The following is a 19,739-nucleotide window of genomic DNA, read 5'->3' as shown; positions in this document are numbered from 1 at the left end:
TCATTTGCAGGTTTTCTCTTGGGGCTGGACAAGGGGCTGGTAAATGAGGCTTCCCTGGATAGGGAGCATCAAGGGGCTGCCTAAATGCAGTTCTTGTAAGATTCTCTACTTTACCAGCTAGCACCAATGAGAGATTCGTACAAGCTTTGCAGAGAAGAAACACTGTCCAGTCTAGAGATTCTCTATCTTCCACCTAAAGGCAGGCTGCATCCCCAGTGCCACCTTACCAACACTTCCATGGGGAGAAAAGAAGGATCATATCATTACGCCTTGTACATGCCATCATGCTGGGGACATGAATAATACATGTCTGTGCTCAGACCTGTGTAATCATGGGCACCTGTACCACATAGGAGATATCTGTAACTGCCTCCCTTCTGCTGCTGCATTTTCAGCTTTGCACTGGCCTCCCCTGTTCTCAGGTACTGGGACAGGTGCAACTAGCTGATCCAAGCCATCATGGGCTGATAAACACCACCCAATACATTACCATAGAAGAGGCAGTGATGTGGCTACTGGGAGCTGTTGTTCAATGGGATGCTCCCATGCAGCAAAATGAGTGACCCATCCCATATGGGGGTCTCACATGTTAAGAAATGAGAACTAGGGGTAGTCTGCAGAGGCTCACACACAAACACACGTACAGACACACTACACACCCTCCGGTATACCTGACTAAGGTATGACCTTGGGGACATCCAGTCTTTTCACAAATACTCCCTCCTGAGCCATCCCTATCACTGACAGTGGCTGTGGAGCTGCAGCATCACAAACGAAAAAAAAAAACTATGCTGAGAAGTGGAGAGATGCACACACCAGCCTCTAGAGGCTTTATCTGCCCACAGCTCTCCTCCTCAGTGGTGGTAGGACTAGATATGTCTGTTTTGACACATTTTGTGGGGTCAGGGACCCCACAAATGTGCATAACGGGGTGAAATGGGTGACTCCTTTTTTTCCTCTCCATGTGTTAACTAAACAATTCTCCCATCATTGGCAGATGGCGAGGAAGTCATCTGAAGCCGGGAGGAAACCTAAGGGGTTAAAGACAAATCCGTGCCTCCACCACTTGGTTAATTCCCCAGCAGCCTGATCCTGTGTTGAGATGATTCAGGCCAGAGAGAGAGACTGCCACAGTTCCCAAGGGAGACCCCAGAGAAAAGACTCGTATTTCCTGTTCAGGAGGATTAAGTACAAAGCCATTGACAAATCACAGTAAACATCTGGATGTGAGTGCTCCATCTATCAAGCCCTAATCCACTAAGTTATTCATTAATGAATTCAGGAAATTCAGACTGGTTTATATATAGGGTTGGCTGTTTTTTTAATGTTTGGCTTGGAGGTGTTTTACATCTGTATTAACAGTTTTTTATTTATTGCACAAACCAATATACTGTAGTCTGCTTTTCCTTAATTAACTGTTTAGAATAATCCTTTTACCTTTTTTTTAAAAAAACACACTCTGCGAATATTTTCTGATAGTGTGTATATATGTGTGTGTATATATATACATATATAAAAATCCAATAGTTAAAACGAAGCCACATTCCTGCATTTTATATTTTTTGTAATTTTAAGCCCAAATCCCTCTGGAAACTTTGCACTACACTGTGATGGAAAAAACATTAAATAGTAATTGATTTTCTTTTCTGTATTTTGTTTTGATTAAAATGAGAATCCCTCTCATTTATCTTCAGAGAGAAAGTAAGCATTGAGTAAATGGTCTGGTTAATTCAAAAGTAATTTGATCAGAACATCCATAATTTACATCGACTTGAACAGCAGGAAAGATGCTAAGCACTACCAGATATCAAGCTTATTCATTTAAGCAGACTACTTACATTATGCTTTACATCTTGTGAACGTAAAGTACTCTAAGAACATATAGTGACTCACATTTTATAAGGGGGTGACTTGCACATAACTGTGCCCTTAGAAGTCATCTGTTAAGCTTGAATAACACTCCAGTCTGCTCACACGCAGACCAGACCATGTAGCTGAGTGCATTGTTTTTCACACAGCTGTGCCATCTTGTTTCCAGTGACATCTGTAGGCTTTGCCATTGATATTGGTGGAATCAGCATTTGGCCCAGAGGTTTATATAAATCCAGCTGCTACAGGATATTTTCAATTCACCCTCAAAGCCTTGGACTCTTGCCAGACAGCATGAATCATCCAAACTTGCAATTTATAATTTCCAGCCCTTTTGACTTACAGTGCATTGCTGTGATGTAATATTTAACTCTAGGGACTTGATCTTAAAGGGGAAATCTCATTCTATGCCTTTATTCTCTTTTAAATTCCTGGAGCACATACCTCTCTCTACCCTCAAGTTTTTGCTCTTGTCACAACAGAATGCTCTGAGTGTTCAGTAGCAAGTGTGATAACCCAATTTAAAACAGAAGAATGAAAACAAGTGAGTACAATCTGAAGGAGCAAAGAATCAAAGGACCTGCAGAACCACTCAGCTATACCTATGCAATTTTATTTTTACTGCTAGTGCAAATAATCTCACAAGTTAATTTTGTTTGCATCAGTGCTTTTGTAGTGCCTGTACTCCATACCAGTATCTATTTCTGTATGCAAAGCATGGTGTTTCTGGTCAAACCTAGTCCTTCCTTATCACTCAACTTAAAATACTTCATTTTCATCCTATGGCTATTGAACTCCTGCTGAAAAAAGCCCTTATCAATTCAGAAGTGCAAGATCAGGCCACGCAAGCTGTGAGGAAGAGGGACAAGAAGAGATAGATCAAAGATTGCATGTTTAGGACAAATAGTTACGGTGGCATGTGATTGAGGTGATCAGTCACAAGTTGTCAGGTGGCAAATTCATACTTTTGTACTTGTTACCAGCTATGTGGCCAGTCACTGTCCAGAATCCACTTCAGTAAGCTCTGCCATACACAGACACAAATTAAACTGCACAGGCTGGTAAAAAAAAAAAGCTAAATGGCATGTTTACAAATGTATATATTTTAAAAAGGAGTGGATTTGCAAAAACATGGAGTGATCTCATCCAAATTTCCTGCTCATTTCTACTTTTCAAGCAGTCACTCAGACTGCTTAAAATAATTCATTCACAATTAATTAATTATTGATTTTTTTATATTTAATAATATATTTAATTATTATTTATTTAATGATACATTAAAAATTATGAATGTATCAAGGAAAATAAAAATATGTGATGCTTAGCCTGGTATAAAATTGTTAGTGAATCCTTGAAATTAGTAACTACAATCTGACAAAGTTCATGTGAGGGGAAACTAAGGTTGAGATCTACTTGTGATTCCCTCACGTATAGGAAAAAGAGCTAAATTCATTATATTTCTTTGGAAGCACAGATAATTTAGCCAGCTGCAGGAAAACATGCTCTACCACAAAAATAGTGTCCAAATGTACTGATGGTTTAAGCAGGATAGGGCCATAAGTGCATCATTAAGTGGACAGGAGTAATGAAACAGCTTTACTTGCACTAAGTCGTCAATGCTGGAGAGGCCTCTGGGGAAACCCTCAACATGAATACACTATGGTGTGAGATACACAGCAGTTTTTTTCCCCCCGCCTTACCAAACAAAGGGGAGAATGGAAGACCCACCCAGAGGTTTTTATTCTCTAAAGCTCTAGCAAAAGTAGCATTCGAGTATGCAAAAGCAGTACAGTTTATACAGTATGAGGCATGGAACAATATTTGACAGGAAGAAAAACAGCTAGCACATAGATGTAAAATAAGCCCTGCTTTGCTTTTGCTACTCACTAGTGAAAATCAGAAGAAAGACTACTCAAGTCAAAGGAATGACATTTATGATGTATCATTGTGGTAATGTGAGCAAATCCTTTGTGTATGTGTGTGAAGGGGAGGAGAGCAAGGAATAGAAGAAAACCGTTTTTCTTATACATGTGCATGTAGTAGCTAAAGGGAAGGTTTGGCATGTGAACACACACCGGTGATGAACAAGTTGCATTTATTTTGCATAGCCACTAAACTCCAGATTGGTGTAGAGCATATTTTTTTGTGTGTGTACATTTATTTGCCAAATTCAGGCTACCATCTAATCTTCTGGACAGTTGAGACAAATTTGGCTTGACAATGGCAATGCACCATGTTACTAATTCTAATCCTCTCTTTCAAGAGCTTTGTGTTTCAACTGTAAAAAAAATCACTCCTCCATAATGCTTGTTTTAATCAACAAAGCAGAATGCAATAAATAAATACTACTTTGTAGTTTAAAATCTGAATTTAGGATTTTCAAAGCACTACCAGATCAAAACTTTAACAGTTTTTAAGTGTCTGCAGATGAATATAAGTGCCAAAGTCTAGGAGCAAAGGGGAAGCCCGTAAGTGATGTGCTAAAGTCAATGGAGCTAACACAGCTTTGCCCTAGATAATGAATTGACTTTATGCATTTTTTATTAATACTTGTCCAATTAGATAGTGGAAGTGGTTGCTTATAATAGTATAAAACTTATCTGTGAGGGTAAAAGAATGAATAGGGAACTTCAATCTATTCTGTTAAAAAATATGGCATCATAAGGAGCAATGCCAAGTAGTCTAGAATTGCATTGAAAGTTCTCTATTGTTATGAGAGCAACCAAAAGCAAGTAAGCATTCAGAAAATGGTAGATGATGATTCTTGCTGCATTAGTTTCTTTCATAGGATGAAAGTGCTAATAATGCCTTCTTTCTCCTCAGAACAGTGAAAAAACAGAGGCAGCTGTCCAGGTAGACAACGTAATGTCCAATTTCCTTCATGCTTGTGCTAATAGAAGGTTAAACCCTCAGGGCCATATAGCTGTAGTTCACTCCAGTCCTGTTAAGAGCTTTCTTAACAGGAAAGCTGGGATGCAGTGCACAGATGAGTGCATCCTGCAGTCCAGGGAGTTCCTGGCTGCTGCTGTGACCTGGACACTGCTTTCAAGGCTGGAGGCACCTGACCCTGCCTGATTTGGAAAAGTAAGCTGAGATAGTCTTATGAATGCAAAGAAAGGCTGCTATGCTGATGACTACTTGTCTTGGGTTTGTATCAGCTTAATTAAGTGTGCTCCTAAACACCTTAATCCCTGAGTTTATGTCATTCCTCCTTTCTTCCTAACCTGAGATATTTGAAGGTAACTCTGAGTCTGCATATGAGCCTTGCACACACTCCCCAAATACATTTTCTTCATGCAATCATGTTAGAAGGAGCAGAGAATGTGCAAGTTCATCAGACTGGGCTCACTCTTCTCTTTGATTTGCTTTAAGTTAGCGTCTCCTGCTTTGCCCTAAGGTAGGTTCAATAGTAGAAGTGCAGGAAGAGAGCAATGAGGCTGAGAACGTGGAGGAAGACTGAGGTGTTGAAGACATCAGGGAACAGGCATCCTGTGAAGAGCTTGTAGGAAGAATGAGCAGCAGCGGCTACAAACTGGCACTGGAAGCGGGTGGAAAAAGAAGCAGCCAGATTAGGGAACCTACATGAGGTATACCTCAACTGACCATTAGGGCCATCGTAAAGAGTGTCACAACACACCAGTAGTGTCCTCCACCCAGAGTATCACCTGCTTGCCTCTCATGACATCCCTGAAAAACTTGCCTTTCAAGCCCAACAGGGTTTTCCCCGACGTGAAAGGGTGCCACATGTCCACCAACCAATTGAGGCTTGCCCACTGCTGCAGAGAGCAGGTTTGGAATCCAGCCTCTTCTGCCTAGAAGGAGACCACTACCCTTGAGCCACTTGTCTGTCATAGGCCAGTAACTGAGCTCATGGAATATGGAAACTAAAGGTGGGAGACTCCTCTTCCCAAGCAATAATCAGACTATTATACCCAGAACAATTTTGATTTGTATTTTATTTTACAGAGAGGAACTACAGATGCTACTTTTATTCATTGAAATGTTAATCCTTTTTTATATTTTACCTTTCTCAATACCCTGAAGCAATAAGTTCCATGCACCAAAAGTTTTTATGTTACATAAAAACTTATTTCCTGTGCTTTGTTTTGCATTACAAGTACCTTTTCATTTCATGCAATGCTTTCTTGTTCTGCTTTTGCCATTCAGGATAAGTAAGAATTCTGGACCAGTCTTCAGTGCACCACTATTTTACATATAACCTAGCTCTTCTTCCCTTCTCTGGTCTGGAACATTGTTTTTGTGCTCTATCTTTGAGAAAACACAGGTTGTCAGGATCTGCCACCTCTTCAGAGATGGGGAAAGAAAATCCAAAGGGATTCTCTACAGAAAGAATAAAACTCAAATATTTTTCTTTAAATCACCTCTGTTTGCCTGCACTGAGACACATTCTTCCTTTTTGAAGAAACAAAATGAAGGCTGCCCAATCTCCTGGCCTACCAAGAATCCAAAGTTTCCCCCAGTTACTGCCCCACGCCTCTCAAAATCAAGCTGTGTTTTCAGGGCTCCATAGTGGATAAGGCTGCCATATACAACAGAAAAGGGAGGAAACTAATTGCTGATTTTTCTCTCACCTCATTACAAAGGTGGGGTCTTATTATTTGATACAGTCACTGAAGGCCTTTTGCTAGATTTCTGAGAATACCACTCAGAGCAGGTCTCCAATCAGTTGACCTCTCATAATGGTACATGAGGACACATGAGGACATTTCCATAGGCATCAAACAGAAAGACTTGAGCCAGTGAGGTGACAGAGATAGACAGCAGGGACCATCACACCCAACGCACAGACGTGCAGAGGTTAACACATTAAACTAATTACCAGCTGCATGATGCTTAGGTAACGCTGCTGCCATAGGTAATGGTGCATCTGTGGTCTCAGGCTGACTAGGACATCATAGCCTGTAGATGTACAAATGAGTTTAGCATCCCAATAAAGAAGGCTGAGTAGTAAAGAAGTCAGGATGAACAAGACACATAAACAATTCAAGACTAATCTATTCAAGACTAACCCTGTGACGAGCTCACAGCCACTCTGATGATGCTTTCAGAATAGTTCATATTGTCCCTATGCATGAACCTTCAATCCAGACTCCACCTAGGAAGCATGTCATATTCTCCATTCTCCTTTCAGCATATATCCATCCCATGTCTAGTGTTCAGACACAAGAGCTTGAAAGGCGGAGGAGACAATGCTTGATCTTCTGACCTAAACATTTCATACCACTCTGGTGTCAAGGTGATGCAGCCAAAATGGCTTCCCAAAAAAAGAATACCAGAGCATCTTGTATAGGGCCTACCTACAGGGGCCTAGTATTCAAATGCTTCTCTTTCAGTGGAGCAAAAAGGAGAAGCAGTCTGGATATGGACCAAAAAGTGAGTGAGGACTAGGGTGGACACAGAGCAGGAAAGAGAGCCAGAACCTGGGCTGCGACACCGGGCCCGGCTGAATGGAGAGCATGGGAGCACTGGTCTGGGTGGAGATATACACAGACCTTGTACAGGATGTTATTGTTTTTATTTGGATACATTCTGTTGACACATTCTTGTTTTGGATAAGGCAGTGAATATATCAGTCTAAACAGCCCAAAGAGCTGAGCAGATGGTATCAATTGAAATGCACATGGTTTTCACACCTTTGGAACTAGGTGAGTTTCCTACCTGCCAGTCAGCCCATCTGCATCATATATGCTATCTCCACATCACAAGAAAAACTGAAATACAAGGAGTCTGTGGAAGCATACCTTGTTCTGCTGGCACATATTTGACCCCTGACCACCAGTTGAGCAGCATAGTGCCATGATGGTACACATGCAGAAAAGTCACTTGTTACTTGCACAGGATAAAGAAAACCTGAAAGAAGCCAGGCAAAAGAAAATCTTGAGATTATGTGTTTAGATAGAAAATGTGATAAAAATAGTTCATGATGATTCTGAATCTCCCAAACCCATTTCCTCTGTTGTGGATAAAAACTAGTGAAATTCCACACATGGGATAGATCTCACATTATCTGGAATGGGGAGGAATTGGGAGGCAGAATTTCTTCCATAGAGCCCCAACTATTTTTACATTTGGATTCAGGTCTCAAGGTCCAAAGAGGACACATCTGAGCTCTAACTGAGCTTCTACACAATTTGCAGCTGCTTGGGTCTGGTCCTTTTCAGGACATAGGTTAGATGTTTACTGGTACCAGTCAATGAACCACAGAAATGGTGCTGTGTTGAATGCCTAAATCCTTCTGGAATTTGTATTAGTAAAGAGAATGCGTTTGGCAGATGAATACATGTCGGGTCACTGTATGTCAGCATGCACATGCACACACACATAACAAAAAGTGAATCTGCTTTTCAGGGACTCAGGACTGGCAAAAAGCTGCTTTTGTTGCTGATGAAAACAGAGGATTGGTCAACCCACTGGCCTAGAAGGACTCCACATTCTGATTCACTTTTCAGACAGTGCATTGCCAACTTATATCCCAAAGAGCATTAGACTTACTGAAGTCTTGGTCTAGGATACAGTTTACTCCTGCTGATCGAGTAGAGAGGTAGGATTCCCTTGCTAGTTCAGTCATTTAATGACTGATTTATTTATTTATAATACAGAAGACCTGAATACAAGCCATAAAATGGTGCTATCTTCAGGTGAGCTTTCAGTTTCACATGGGACACAAACCTTTAACCCACAACTTTGGTAGCAAAAATACCACCTCACATACTTGTACATTTGCAGTTTCTTTACTGTCCAACTAAACACTATTATTCAGCCAGTCAGGCAATGGCATATCCTATCTGGCAGCCTTAATCAACTGGCAGCTAAGATTTTGGGGGAACCATCTGGCAATAGCCAAGATTAAAGCTTCTTCCTTAGCACTGTTATTAGGAGGGAATGCCCACCCACAGAAAGGGTGCTGGGGAGTCAATGTGTGTAGCTGCTGGGACAGAGACAGGCAAACTGGACAGCAGAGATTCTCTTCTTCTGGAAAGCAGCATGATAACCAGTGGTGATGCTGGACTTGTGCAGGCCAAACGCCATCAAAGCCCAGCATTCTTGAAGCCAAGTCCTCTTTTTTAACACTATCAACCTTATTCCCACAAACAGGCAGAGCAGAACACATGAAAACAGCATTTACTGAAAAGCATCAACCAAATCAATACAGGATCAACCGAGGACATTAGCTTTTGGCACCTTGCCTCTGTCTGACAAGGAAGTGATTTATTTACAGCACCAGTCCCGCTACAGAGCAGAGCCCTCCTTACCGTATCAAGCAGCTCGATGACTTTGGAAAAGAACCAGCAACACGCTCTTGCCATCTGCTGGGCTGCACAAGGAAATGCTGTTAGACCTCAAGGCAAAATCACTGCTCAGTCTCACCGCCTGAGATCATCAACTACGCACTATGTGAACGCTGCCCACTTGGGATCCACAGTAAAAGGGAAAAGCTAGGGGGCTCTTTTATAGCTGTTGCTTTTTCTTTTTTTCCTTGTTTTTTCGTTGATATGGGAGAAAGAAATGCACTCAGGGTTGCTTTGGCTGTCAGATCATTAGTTCGCTAAGGTGCTTGCTCTTTGACAAGGCAAGGGTGAGCTGTTCAGAAACTGTTTCTAGCCCATTGGCTAGTATCTGGAAAAAATGAAAAGACAATATCCATGCTTTGCATCTATTCAAAGCCTGGTTATATCTGGAAGCAAAGCATAATAGCTCTGAATTCAAACAGCAATAACTCATGCAGCATTTTGGAAAACTGAAGCTGGCAGGACCCAGCCCTGTCTGTGATGACCAGATAAGGAATACTTTTAGCCAAATCCCTCTGATAAAAGAAACATTGAATATGATTTATGCCATGCAAAGTCAAAGGTATAAAAATCAGTTTTCTTGCTGGTAGTGATCACTCAGAATCCTTATACAGTCAATGGATAGAGTAACATATATTTCAAAGATAATTTATGATATCTGTACTGAACTTCTATCTTAGATGGTAGGACCATCCTCACCCCAGTGATCAAAGAGGGAACTTAGATGGCTATGTTGACCGAGATTATTAATTTATAGAGAACTAAAGCAAAGTGCAACTGTTGCAGCAGACAGCTTAGTGAAATAGCTTTACAAGCAACAAACAGGACTAAAAGCCTTCTTAGGCATGCAAATGGCTATTTATGAGCTGAACAATCTACATACCCATCGGATGAGCAGGGCCTAAAGCAAGCTTTATATAGAACTGTACCCTCATTCCTAGCTCCCTTCAGCTGTTATCCACTGGCTGGCACAGGTAGCTGTAGTCATCCAAAACTGAAGTTACCAAAAACTGAAACAAAAGGAAAGAGAGATCCATTTTCTGTTAAACGCCATGTATTCCAAAAAGATGTGCATATTAATGCTAAGGTCTCAGTGCTAGGGTCTCAATCTAGTACTCACTGACAGATAATCTGTGCCATTTGTACAGTTGAGCAAATAGTAGAAATCTAAAACAAAGTACTTTACATCCTAGTTAGAATCTGAAAAAGAAAATTTGGTCTGGGCATATTTGTAGCTCTTTATGTAATGAGTGGAGCGCTCAAAAATGCTTCAGCAGGAACACTGAATGTGAGGCTTCAGAAACTGTGAAAATACACTGATTTCCTTTGCAAAAATCCCATACTGTTTTATTTTGGCTGGTTGCATTTCCATATTAATTGGAAAGCCAAAAACGGGACCAAGCAACCAGTATAACTGAACAACCAAGCACAGACAAGCAATTTTCACATCTGTCCTCAGATTAAGTAGTAGTCACTAAAAAGAAATTTGCAATTTGTTTTAACTAAATGTAACAATTGTGTTATAAACTAAAAGGGCAAATTTGTTAACATCATAATGTTTTTCAAACCTATTCGGCCATATTCCCTTGAAGAATTTCCAGTGGCCTACATAAACTAGGGAAAAGCTTGTAGAAAAGCTTATGCAATGAGAACAAGCAGAAAACAATGTCACCAATACCCTCAGCAGCAAGAAGTGTGCTTGGCACTCTTGGAGAGGACAGCGTAAGTCTGGGAAAGCAGTTCTCATTCTCAAAGACAGGTCCCCTGCTAGCCAGGTCCAAAATAAAATGAAGTTCCACACCCTCCATACACTCTGTGTCTACTGAGAAGATCTCAACTTTCAACACACTTATTCAGGAACCTTTCCATGTTAATTTTATGAACAAAAGGAAGACTGAGAAGTGGGAGGAAATGAAGTAGGCCTTGGAAATAATGCTTTCAACAGAGCAATACTGCTTCTCTTGTGGCAAAACATAAGGCATGTCCAAGTTGGCTCTTATTGCCTTCGTTAGAGTCCATCAGCACAGGCTGTTGAAACGGCTCTGGCTTTCAAACGTTTCCCGGATGCTTACCTAGGATGCTTACCTAGGAGCCAGTCCTGTCTCCTCACCTCTTAAAACATGTAGCCTGAAAATGTCATCATGGCTAGATTGTAGGCAACCAGCAGGCTTCACAGCTGCAGCAGTTTCCACTGACGCATGTAGAAGGGTCCCAGTGCCATGACAAAGAGGTAGGAGGCAGAGAAGTGGCACTGGAAGTGAAGAGTGGACTGGGGCCATGGGTCTGTCCCTGGATCTGAAAAGCAAAACACACAGCCAAAGCTGGCACATTTATACACTGCATGGCAGATATATTTAATGACTTCCATTCATGCTTTCTGGCAAAAAGAAAACCGGTATCTCATGTGTCTGTACAAAGCAGTCCACAGTCCTCATACCCTGGAGCTCCATGTGCCAGACTCTGCTAAAAGGCTTTAGCACATTTAGGTTGGGACTGTAGTACTAGAAGACTGCTCTGCTGAGCACCAGCCTTCTGCAGCACAGGAGTAAACAGACCTTTCCTGTCATGAACTGGAGCCCTCACCACAAGCCACAAGACTGTCCCACACAAGTGAAAGAGGTAGTTCAAGACACATGCAGCAGGGATGCACTGAACAAACCAAACTGTTCCTGGCTCTTCAGGAGTGCAAATCTTTACAGCTAAATAATAAAATTATTTCAGTCACTGGTACTATTTCCTTCCTGCACCACAATGCTCAGGACTGTGCTTAGGAAATGCCACTTCCAAATGCCACTGGAAAATGACAGAATTCTTCTCACTGCTAAAACTGCTCTTCACTCCTATACCAAAGGGAAGCTCAACAGATTATCTGTCATGCCACCTCATAATCCTGCTTTATCCCTGACCCAAAGAAATGCAGAACACATTATACCTGCTGAAACATCCCAGTTCCCATTCACGCTTTTTTCTCCTATTCCCATTGTGGTCACTGCTCTGCTAAATTCCCTTAGCATCTCCATTTGCTTCCTGTTCTGCCAGTCCCAAGCCCCTGACCCCTCTCACTGTTGCAGCCCCAGCATCCTTGCAGAAGTCCTCTGTTGAATTTTAGTCCTGGGGTCAAAGATGGGTCCATGGACCTCAAGGTATTTTTTTTTTTTTTAAGGTCCACATGACTCTGTTAATCCCCACCCCTTCTAAACCTCCCAGTTCTTTACTATTCCTGTTATGGTCTGTGTCAAGAGCTCTTTGATATTTCACTTCTGGATTTAACAGGCAGTCAGAAGTCCTAAACCTCAATTTAGACTTTCATATGAAATTCAAGTTCTGAAACATTTACAGCCTGAGTACTATGGCCCATGTCTTGCTCCTATCAAAGCCACCATGCAGTTCTGCCATTCTACCTTCATGCCATTTTGTGGCTTTTCCTTATATCCGGGGATCCAACAGAGCCTTGTGGGACCAAACTGGACCTGTAGAACCTCTAGCTATTGAAGATTTGAAGTCTCCTAATTGCAAAAATGTCAAACCTCAAGCACTGAGGAGTAGTTTCTGTCAATCTTTCATTTCATAATTGTTTTTACTGACATCACACGGAGTTTAAACCTCAAAGTATTAACTCTTTGGTCTACTAAGCTTTCCCGTGACACATGAATACGCATTTTAAAAAATTTCACTTTCCTTAATATTCAACACTCAACAGGCAACCCTGAGCACATGTTGCTCATCATCCTGTCATGAGCCTGTTGTAGATTGAACAGAAAGCTTCTGAGAGTTCCCAACTCTGGGCAGGGGAAATCTCCCATGCCTTCATTTCTTACAGCTGGAAGTGTCCCTGAGATGTATTTCGAGACTTAAGGGAAGTTCATGATCATGGAGAAGGAAAAGTGAAAATCTCCCTAATGAAAAAAATATGGGCTCATATGAGGACCATGTTCCTTCTAGGTTTGTTCTTCGTGATCATGTCGTTTATGTGGAAATTCCTATTTAAGACAGCAACTTTACCTACCTCCACTTTCAAGGACCCAGTTGTAGAATTCCTGAGTTTTCTGCCAAGTTGAAGAAGTTCTGGAAAGAAATTAAAATTAGCATTTCCCAGACGAGATTAACCCGATTTATCCTAGCCTTGACTGAGTCTTGAATAAGGAGGCTCCTAAGACAAAGGCTCAGGACTACAGCTAATGAAAAGAAAATAGTTTGCTCTCTGTTAAAGTTAAAAAGTTGGACTAGGATTAGTCATGTTTAAAAAAGGAAGGAAGAGAACCTCCTGTAATGATTAGCTGTTTAATTTCTATTTCCGGATTTTGATATTCTATTGGAGTTTCACCTCTAAAAATACTCTGAGGAGCTGCATATGGAATTCTCGAGCCAGAAGCTCTCTGTGCCTTGTTGGGAAATCAATCACTTGATATTTTTTGTAAAGCAGTGTAGGCACAACATTCATGCAAGGACACACACCAGGTGGCACAACTGCATCCTTTGTGTGCACAACTGGCACAACAATCCTGCAGGCATTCATGGAGATTCACAATGCTAGCAGGCGGTTTGGGATTAATTCAGGACTGTTGCTACTCTAGAGATGTTAACTGAGCTGTGTTGGTTATTTGGCTTTCTGAGGCCCAGTTTATACATTAAGGTTGTTTTGCTTTATCTTGTGTATGTTCTATAATATGGTATACTGAAGTAGAACACTCATATACAATATTATGCTTCTCCTCTTCCCTTCTTTCCTTTATCAGGGAGACCTTTTCAATGGCATTTAGAAGTTCACCTAGAAAACACTTAACTGCAGTTACTTTCAACAGCTTCTGTTATCTGCCGTAGTTCTCTCCATTAGCACACAGGACCAGTTTCCTCCCAGTTTCATCTTCTCCTGGTGCTGAGAAATGCACATTTTCTCCTTTGACTTCTCATAGACTGATGACTGTAAGGTACCTATGCCTCCTTTGGATCTGTTCCCTACTCTTCTGTGTCCAGTGGGTCCCTGCAGCACAGCAGCTTGTACATTACACAGCAGGCAAAACTGTAGCCTAATATAAGGCCTCTTATACTGGTATAAATGTGTTCTAAGAAGCTTTATGAATATAAACAGTTTCTTAATACCCAATCGACATAGTTCTACTGGAACTACAAATGCATAGAGCATGCCTGGCACTGTTTACCAACTGAATTTTTGACTTTGCACATCTGGATAAAACCTATTAAAATTAACAAAGCTTTTTTGTATCCAGTTGTATACAGATTTACTCTGGTGAAACATAGCAAGCATCAAAAGTTGCTATACCTACACATCCCTGTCTGCAGACCACACAGCCCAACATGCAACTGCATGCACAGCATCGTGTCGGTGACAGAAGCATACTTGCACTAATTTCCCTTTTGCAGTCAGTCATTGCAGTCACACCCCTTTTTGGTGTGTTTCTCTGACACATCCCCTGAGACCCTCAGCACAAGCACGTTTCATATGTATCCTCACACAGACACACAACCCTTGTAATCCGGGCAGAATCTGCCAGCACGGAGATTAGGCAGTGATTATCAGCTGGCTCAGAGCCAGTCCAGCAGAGATTTCATATGGTTACATGCCCTCAAACAATCCATAAGCATTCCAGCTCACTCCACTCCACTTCCTTTGCTTCCCCCAAACTGTAACGAACAGGAAAACCCGGGAAGAAGGAACAGACTTACCCCAGCAGAGCCTGGATTTGCGCCTCCCTTCCTTCAGGGCTATCCTCAGCATACAGCCACTGCTCATTCCCAGTGCGTGTGGCAGCAAAACAAGAAGCTTCAAGAGCGTGTGCCAGTAAGCAGACGCTGTGCTCAGCTTTCTTCTCTGCAAGTGAGGCGAGTACATCACCTGCTGGGTCTCACACAGATGTGGTGGATCTTCACACCTCTTAAGCACAATTCAGAGTCTCCCAGTGGTACCCACCAGAAACCCACCACGAGCTGCGGGCACCGTGGTGTTATCTTATAACTTTGCCAGAGGAGAGGTTACATCACTCTTCCCCCTCCCTCTCTTGACTCCCCACATGATGTATCAGATATGGGGACTGGACAGAGGAGGAAAATGAATGTGGAAGAGGTCTGAGATTCCACAGGAGTGAACCACTGACCTTTAGTTTCATGCTTGGGAGCCTGGCCAAGTGGGAACCAGGACAGCATTTCGTCTGCAGGTTTCTTCAGGACATGTCATGACAGCTTTTCAAACAGTAAAAGATGAGGAATCATGCCTGGACAAGACCCTGGAAAATAGTCTGTTTGGAGCACTCCTTCAGCCCATCACAAGGGACTGTCAACAAGCTTTTGTGTGCCCAAAATGCGTCCAAACCACAAAATGAGGGGGCAGAGAATGGTGGGAATACCAACCCACTCACTGAGGAAAGGAAGAGCAAACTCAGCTGGAGTCACCCCTCATATCCAACTTCTATCCCTAGGGAAGCTGCATTTACTGTTTTTAAAGATATATGAAAAAATTTTGAGGAGTTTGACAGTCATCTGAAGTTTCCCCCTCTGTTTATTTCTGCCAACCGTAGCAAGGAAAGACACAGAGAGCCTTAGTCAGCAGTGGCTTAAGTCAGTAATTGCAGTGTATGTGATTCAGTCCCATGTGGAGGTACCAATGCAGAACCAGCACCCTGGCCCCATCCCACCAAGAAACAATGCAAAGCCAAATGATGGGGCTCTGCTTGGTCACCTGAGGTGTACCTGCACCTAAGTGTAGATATGCCCTCTTATTTTCCCAGTGGTCACAGCTTATTAGCAGAACTCTGAAAAAAAGAGGGTAGTGTCATACCTTGTACCACTGCGTTGTGTCTGTCACCAGATACATCACAAGCACTTCTGAAGGGCAAAACACCTAAGATTAGCTTTTGAGAGCAGGATAATTAGACATACCATATGGTGGTAATTTTTCATTGAAACACATCACTTGTTGATGCTGCTGGACAACTACTGTGTTTCCGTGACTTGTGGAAGCTATAAAAGAAATTAAACAGATACTTTTGGAAAAGATGATTTAGGCTTTGCATTTGGTGGGGGGGGGTCAGAAGGGAAACCCAGTTTAAGAGAAAGTTTGACTGACCTTTGGTATCCTACTGGTTGGTTTTGGGTTTTTTTGATCCAGGTTGTTGTTGATTTAGGTTCAGGGAGACAATGACAGTGAACTTTACATACCCTTTTTTTGCAAAGCTTCCTATAAAGGCCCTTTCTCAAAGTTTTTAATTGCTTATTAACCAACAGGTTTTCATTTCTAAAGTATTGGTTCTCAAATCCTTAAAAATGTTTGGTGATTTGTCTGTGTGGATTAATGGAGGTAATAAATCAGACCAGCCCTTTCTATCTGTCTATTATGTGTGGATGGGACTATGTTTTATTACTCCTATGTGGTAACTTTAAGTAATGTTTGTTGAGCTATTTAGATTGATGTATGACACTCAGAATTATAGACACAAACTTTTCCATCAAACATTTTTACCTTGGTGAAAAAAATTCGAAGTGAATTTTCTCAAATGTATTTCATTTTGGGCAAATTATTTTATTGTTCATGTAAACTGATTTTTTTTTTAAATACCATGAAGCATATTTCATTTTTTAAAAACCTGCCCTGTTCTTGAAGCATTCCCAGTGGTACTGTTGCAGATGTTCACTAGCATGGCTGGTAGATGGAGAGATGACATCTGTAGCATAGTACTTTTACACTCCAAGAATGGGTGTCCTTTGATGGATGTCAGTACCTCTGTGAGGGCAGCTCTGTGGGGACCATGCACAAAAGCCACTGGGGTTTTAATTTTCAGCAAAAACTCAACAGAAAAAATATTGCTCCTTCACTGAAATAGTATTAGGGGAGCTATGACTGCCAAACTGATTTGGGCTTTTCATTCAGTGGCTTGTCAAGAAAAAAGGGTATTACAGGAACATGGTTTACAGCCATAATAATAAGCAGCTCAGGTATGTACAATATGTGACAGCTCAGACAAGTTAATCAGAGATTGAAAAGATTGCATATTCTAACTATTTTAAAACCTGGATATCTCCTGCCTGTAACATAGGTGTTTGCCACAAAATCATTATCAATAACAAATACCAACAGCAAAACAATTCTGACAGCTTCTAGCCAATGTAGTTTTTGTTATTTGGTCCTCTGATTGCTGTTGCTTCCTAATACTAAAAGCACGAATTAACAAAACAGACCTATTTGAGTACTTGAGAAAGACAAGGAGCAGTGGGCCAGTTTCATCTGGATGTTGTGGCTATATCATGGTGATGCTCTCAGTGCTATAGCAGAGGCTTATCAGACCTGACAGGCCTGTGTGCTTTGCTTTTCCTATCTACACTTCATAGAAAGACGATGTATGGTGGTACACATCTGAAGTACAAAATCTCATGGGTTCTAACCTCATCTCTTGTAGAAATGCTGTATGTAGCTGTGAGCAATTTAACTATTTCTCTTAGATCAAAATTGCTTACCCACTGAAAAAGTTTATTTTAATATTGATAAAATTGCTTAAAAAATCAATTTGTTACATCAAGTTTAAGACCTATATTTTACTTTTCCAACGTTAAATCACTACTGTTATTATTTCAGTCAGAAACTGAATCCAGGACAAGTCCAATAGAGCAGGAAGGTCTCAGACCCAATATCCTATTTATGTTCATTTCCACAGTGTTACAAAAGAATAAGCCACACAACACCAATAAGCAACACCAAATCTGCCTGGAAAAAAAAGAAGTTTACTAAGTTTACCAACCAAACAAACTGACTTTCTTTTTCAGCTTCTAAACTGCAGGGATGCATGGGGTGATATTGAAAGCAGTGAAAGACAAGATCTCTTCTGCATCAAAACACACCTTTAACCCAGCCTGCTGAAATCAACAAAACACCAAATAATAGCACCAGGAAGGAAGACAAAAAACCCCAAACCTCTCATATCTACATCTGCCCTTTTGCTAAAAAGGTCTAAAGCCACTTATGGGATAACATACTTCCCAGGGTGAGTGCACCTAAGTCATGAGAAATTCAAGGACAGGATCAAATTGTCAACACTACCAACAGATGAATATTGTTCTAGTCCTAGAGCTTTACAAAGCACACAGAACGAACTAGCTTGTTCAGAGTCTCCAAAACCAGACCTCATAGCATTTACAATACGCATGAGCCATGGGCAGAACATACATTTAATTGCTGCTGCAACTAGTAGAATATCCACATAACAAGACTACAGTGAAGTAGTGATCTGTGGCTGATCTGTGGTTATCTTATCTGAAATTATGACCTCTATCTCTTGTTTTCCGATCTGAAATCATGGGAATACAAAACCTTTATAAACCGCAATCCTTGTAATACTTGAATGTTTCAGTTCTTTTGGGAATTTACCTTTTCCATTTCACTCCCACAGAAAACCACCAGCAGCATTGAACTGAGAAATTAATTTGACCAGCTGTTCCTATCTAAGGGAAACTACATAATAGTACTTGCGACTGAGCATCCACTGCCATTAAAGAAGGGATTTTCTTTTATTTTCTTCTGTACCCAACCTTCTGATATTCTTCCCCTATGTGCACCTGGCTGATCAAGCATGCCAGTCATACTAGATGCTACACCAGAGGCTGAAGAGAGGTATAAATGGTGTATAGATTTTGTGCAGGCCACCTACAAATGGCTGGGGTTCCCACTACAGGAAAGAAGATGCTCTTGTAATTGAAATGCTGGCATTAGAAGCAAATAATGTGTATTCTGGTTCTGAAATCAGATTATTTGAATTGCCACAGCAACATCTATCAGCCTCATGGGGATTCTGAAAGTCCAAGACATCTCTCCCTCTTCTTGTTCACTGGGCAGGTACCCATATCATCTTCCCTCTGCAAAGATGTCTGCACCAAATTAGTCTTACCTAAATCACTCTGTGATGCCACCATGCTTTCACCCCCTTCTGTTTCAGCCCTACACCTGCAGAATCTCCCCACAGAACTTAGTATTTCTACTGTCTCATTCCTTTTCATGTTAACATTTTTCATTCTAACTATGCCTGCAAATCTCTGGCATGTGGTGGTCAACAGGCAACTGCCAAATCGGGATGTCTCCGTAACTCTTACCACTTTACTTTCTATTCCCATTTTCCCTGCTCCTACTTTTATCCTGCTCCTGTCTGCAAAGCATTTGATTGTGTCTAACACACTGATTGCAAGCTTTGCATGGTCCAATTCCCCATGCAGTGACTACCAAAGTACTTACAGTAGCAATAAAAATTGAGGATGTAAAATCCTCTTTCTTCCTTTAATGATGTGGCACATCTGCTCCCAGTGATCTGGAAGCCAAATAGAGCAGATATTTGTAGGAGCCAGAAAACAAACAATTCAACTTTCCATATTCTAATGGTGGATTGTGTAGCCAGTAGGTACTACATGATGTTCTGATCTCTGTCCTTATGATGCAATCACCATTTGGAAAAGAGCAGACACCTTTCTGAAATCGCCTTACATTTACAATAGCAAAAAAAATTCAGTTTTGTTGTGGTCCATCCTTAATCTTCTACCTATGCATGGTCTCTGTGAAATAGAAGG

General features: G+C 41.3%; 1 pseudogene; it reads right to left on the bottom strand.

The window, feature by feature from the left end:
• Positions 1–3,199: 3,199 nt before the first annotated feature.
• LOC115605304 overlaps positions 3,200–19,739 on the bottom strand; it is a 62,652-nt pseudogene continuing 46,112 nt past the window's right edge.

The sequence above is a fragment of the Strigops habroptila genome, chromosome 3 (assembly GCF_004027225.2).
Source record: "Strigops habroptila isolate Jane chromosome 3, bStrHab1.2.pri, whole genome shotgun sequence".
Classification (NCBI taxonomy): domain Eukaryota; kingdom Metazoa; phylum Chordata; class Aves; order Psittaciformes; family Psittacidae; genus Strigops; species Strigops habroptila.
This window is presented reverse-complemented; position numbering and strand designations above follow the sequence as displayed.